The following is a 5,000-nucleotide window of genomic DNA, read 5'->3' on the forward strand; positions in this document are numbered from 1 at the left end:
TAATCTCTGGGGTCTGTCCACGGAATAACACTGAGGGATAATGCACAGCTTTCTGACAGAGAGCGATGGAAAATTATGTGCTTATGAAAATGAATGATGCTTCTACCGTTGGCTTCTGCCAAGCAGTGCTTTTAAAGGGTGAAACCTATAAAAGATTCAGTGAATTGAAGACAGGAGCAGGAGGAGCCAGTGTCTGGCTGAGGAGGAAGTGAGCCACTGTATAATCTGCTCTCTGTTGCTGTGTGAATGTGGAGCGAGCTTCTCGTTTCTGCACTGGCATGTGACATCTATGGAAGCCCGATCCCATCACTGAAGTCATTTAATTACAACCTTTTATCTCACAATTCTGTCTTGTTTTCTCTGAATTATGAGATATAAAGTCAAATTCTGATGGGTAAAAAATATATTTTCTCAAAAGTATAAGTCCTTCAAGTGATCCTCAGGCTGGATGGCACTGGTCCTCCGGCTGACAGCGGTCAGAATGCGGTCACACAGTGATCTGGAGATCAGCTGGACTCAGTGAATAACAGGTGACAAGATTGACAACAGTCTGCGGTCAGGACACAAATCAGAGGAGATGCTGAACATCAGCAGAGCATGTGGGACGTGGAGATGCTGGTTTCTGACTCCAGAATGCAGTGCTATCACAACCTTTAGACCCTCACTGCGTCTCCAATCTGTCTCTCACTGACCAGCGAACAGCTCACCTTGAAGGACTCCATGTCTGAGAGCAGGCAGGCGCTCTGCATGCGGCGCGGAGGTGTGCTCCTTCAGCAGATGTGCCCAGTTTGGCCAGAACCTCGGACTGCTCCTCCAGCAGGTCTTCAGTCATGGGCGCAGGCTCTGGAGGCACAGACACAGTTATGAGCAGCATGGTACAAGCACGATCCACTCGGCTTCACAGATGAACAATATGATGCAAAAACGGTCATTTACATTCATGCATTTATAGAACCTTTTATCCAAGACAACCTGACAACAGAGGAGCATAAGAGCCAGACGTAAACGGCAGCATGCCATGTTTATCAGAAACAAACTAGAGCAAAAGAGAAATGCAGATCTTGTTTTGTTTTGCCAGTGCATTGATTTAGGGTTGTGGGAGTTCTGGCAGAAAAGTAGATTTTTCTGGTGCTTTATGAAAGTTGTGTTATCATCTCTCCAACAGACAGGAGCAGAGAGGGTGAAGGGTCTGGAAAGCAACAAGGCACCGCTCGCTCTATTAAACAGCTTTATTTGTCCTGTGAAAATAATCGCGTGTAAGAGATCGCGTGTAAGAGATCGCGTGTAAGAGATCGCGTGTAAGAGATCGCGTGAAGAGATAGCGTGTAAGAGATCGCATGTAAGAGATCGCGTGTAATAGATCGCGTGTAAGAGATCGCGTGTAAGAGATCGCGTGTAAGAGATCGCATGTAAGAGATCGCGTGTAATAGATCGCGTGTAAGAGATCGCGTGAAGAGATCGCGTGAAGAGATCGCGTGAAGAGATCGCGTGTAAGAGATCGCGTGAAGAGATCGCGTGAAGAGATCGTGTGTAAGAGATCGCGTGTAAGAGATCGCGTGAAAGAGATCGCGTGAAGAGATCGCGTGAAAGAGATCGCGTGAAGAGATCGCGTGAAGAGATCGCGTGAAAGAGATCGCGTGGAAGAGATCGCGTGAAAGAGATCGCGTGAAAGAGATCGCGTGTAAGAGATCGCGTGTAAGAGATCGCGTGAAGAGATCGCGTGTAAGAGATCGCGTGTAAGAGATCGCGTGAAGAGATCGCGTGGAAGAGATCGCGTGAAAGAGATCGCGTGAAGAGATCACGTGAAAGAGATTGTGGGGATCGCAGCGGTGGAGCATGACCTGCAGCTTCTGGTGAAGAAGAAAACACCTGCATTCCTCCGTGATGGAAGTTCACACACACACACACAGACACAGGGCCAGACGAGACGTCAGACTGTCGCTGGGAGCAGACTTCAGCTTAATATAGAGATGCTGCTGACAGGAGAACACACGTCAGATGACAACAAACCAGCAGACTGCACATGATTCAGTGTCTGCTGGGAGACTCACGTAATCCTCTGACTCTCGGTCCGGCTCGCTCTTTCCTCTCGGGCTGTGCTGTGTGGATTTCACATCGCTTGTGTCTGTTTTATCCAGAGCTGCATCTGGGAACAGAAACTGATGGACAAACACAGAGTTCAGAGATCTTACTCTGAGCCGTTATGACACTGACTGAATAAAGGAAAAACATTCAACCATCCAAATCATTTATTTTTCCATTTAAACCTGCAACCTGATGATTTCACATGAGCACAAACCTGCACTTTAAAAAGATGACTTACGCAAACCTCATATTTCTGTCCATGCCTTTCTTATGCACATACATCTCCCAAACCAACAGTTTGTGTATGGGGACGGCTGCTTGGACAGCGCCTGAGAGATGTCACTGTTCTCTGAGAAACAACAGCCATCAACACCTTCACTTCTATACAGCACAGATCCACAGAGGATCACTGATCATATATGAGGCTAGCTGTGAAGAAGCCCTACAGGACAGAAAGAATAAAGGGTCCTTATACAGATCAACTTCAGGAGGAATAAATGAGGCATGTTTGGACAGACTGGATCCTGAAGGACGACATTGTTATTGAACTGAACTGAATCAACACTGATCTGAAGAATGACTCTAGTGTCTTCTGTAGAGACGATTTACAGCTGAAATTGAATTGGCTTCATAACTGATGAATTTTGCATCATTAACACTGTTATTTTTCTGTTTATCTCTGTGAAGCTGCTTTGAATCAATCTTTATTGTATAAAGCGCAATAGAAATAAATGTGACTTGATTCAGTCCATATGCACCTGGAGTTACTGACAAACGTACATCTGCTTATTTTAGTTCATTAAAGTTTCATTTAATCCAGATTGATTTATCATTAAGCTTGTGTTTCTGTAACTGTTAGTCGCTGATGGAGAAGAAGCAGTGAGAAAATCAGAAGAAACAGCATTAAACAGAAAACACAACCAGAGAAAATGAGTCTCCAACAAGACGCTTGTTGAACTGTGAATAGTGCAGACATCTGTGATTAGTTCAGATCTAACATAAGGGTTGAGATTGACCTTTCCCTTCCTCCTCGAGCGCGTTCCTCCCCAGAATCTCCTCCGTGCTTTCCTTCTGGCAGCAAAGCTTGAAGAACTCCATCAGAAACTCTCCTGAGGATCCAGACAATGATGCTCAGTCACATTCATCCTGCTGGTGTGTGTGTGTGTGTGAGTGTGAGTGTGTGTGTGTGTGTGTATGTGTGTGTGTGTGTGTGTGTGTGTGTGTGTGTGTGTGTGTGTGTGTGAGTGAGAGTGTGTGTGTGTGTGTGTGTGTGAGTGTGTGTGTGTGTATGTATGTGTGTGTGTGTGCGTGTGTGTGTCAATGTCAATGTCACCTTTATTTATATAGCGCTTTAAACAAAATACATTGCGTCAAAGCAACTGAACAACATTCATTAGGAAAACAGTGTCAATAATGCAAAAATGATAGTTAAAGGCAGTTCATCATTGGATTCAGTGATGTCATCTCTGTTCAGTTAAATAGTGTCTGTGCATTTATTTGCAATCAAGTCAACGATATCGCTGTAGATGAAGTGTCCCCAACTAAGCAAGCCAGAGGCGACAGCGGCAAGGAACCGAAACTCCATCAGTGACAGAATGGAGAAAAAAACCTTGGGAGAAACCAGGCTCAGTTGGGGGGCCAGTTCTCTTCTGACCAGACGAAACCAGTAGTTCAATTCCAGGCTGCAGCAAAGTCAGATTGTGCAGAAGAATCATCTGTTTCCTGTGGTCTTGTCCTGGTGCTCCTCTGAGACAAGGTCTTTACAGGGGATCTGTATCTGGGGCTCTAGTTGTCCTGGTCTCCGCTGTCTTTCAGGGATGTAGAGGTCCTTTCTAGGTGCTGATCCAGCATCTGGTCTGGATACGTACTGGATCCGGGTGACTGCAGTGACCCTCTGATCTGGATACAGACTGGATCTGGTGGCCACGGCGACCTCGGAACAAGAGAGAAACAGACAAATATTAGCGTAGATGCCATTCTTCTAATGATGTAGCAAGTACATAAGGTGTTATGGGAAGTGTTTCCGGTTCCGGTTTACCTAATTAATGCAGCCTAAAAATCCTTTAACGGATTTGGATAATAAAAGCATATTAGTATGTTATGTGTATGCCAGGTTAAAGAGATGGGTCTTTAATCTAGATTTAAACTGCAAGAGTGTGTCTGCCTCCCGAACAATGTTATGTAGGTTATTCCAGAGTTTGGGCGCCAAATAGGAAAAGGATCTGCCGCCTGCAGTTGATTTTGATATTCTAGGTATTATCAAATTGCCTGAGTTTTGAGAACGTAGCGGACGTAGAGGATTATAATGTAAAAGGAGCTCATTCAAATACTGAGGTGCTAAACCATTCAGGGCTTTATAAGTAATAAGCAATATTTTAAAATCTATGCGATGCTTGATAGGGAGCCAGTGCAGTGTTGACAGGACCGGACTAATATGGTCATACTTCCTGGTTCTAGTAAGAACTCTTGCTGCTGCATTTTGGATTAGCTGTAGTTTGTTTACTAAGCGTGCAGAACAACCACCCAATAAAGCATTACAATAATCTAACCTTGAGGTCATAAATGCATGGATTAACATTTCTGCATTTGACATTGAGAGCATAGGCCGAAATTTAGATATATTTTTGAGATGGAAAAATGCAGTTTTACAAATGCTAGAAACGTGGCTTTCTAAGGAAAGATTGCGATCAAGTAGCACACCTAGGTTCCTAACTGATGACGAAGAATTGACAGAGCAACCATCAAGTCTTAGACAGTGTTCTAGGTTATTACAAGCAGAGTTTTTAGGTCCTATAATTAACACCTCTGTTTTTTCAGAATTTAGCAGTAAGAAATTACTCGTCATCCAGTTTTTTATATCGACTAAGCAATCCATTAGTTTTTCAAATTGGTGTGTTTCACCGGGCTGCGAAGAA

At 44.2% G+C, this 5,000-nt stretch overlaps 1 pseudogene; it reads right to left on the minus strand.

The window, feature by feature from the left end:
• Positions 1 to 5,000, minus strand: part of LOC132153305 (rab3 GTPase-activating protein catalytic subunit-like) — a 25,471-nt pseudogene that overhangs the window by 12,401 nt on the left and 8,070 nt on the right.

Source organism: Carassius carassius, chromosome 11 (genome assembly GCF_963082965.1).
Source record: "Carassius carassius chromosome 11, fCarCar2.1, whole genome shotgun sequence".
In the NCBI taxonomy this organism is placed as follows: domain Eukaryota; kingdom Metazoa; phylum Chordata; class Actinopteri; order Cypriniformes; family Cyprinidae; genus Carassius; species Carassius carassius.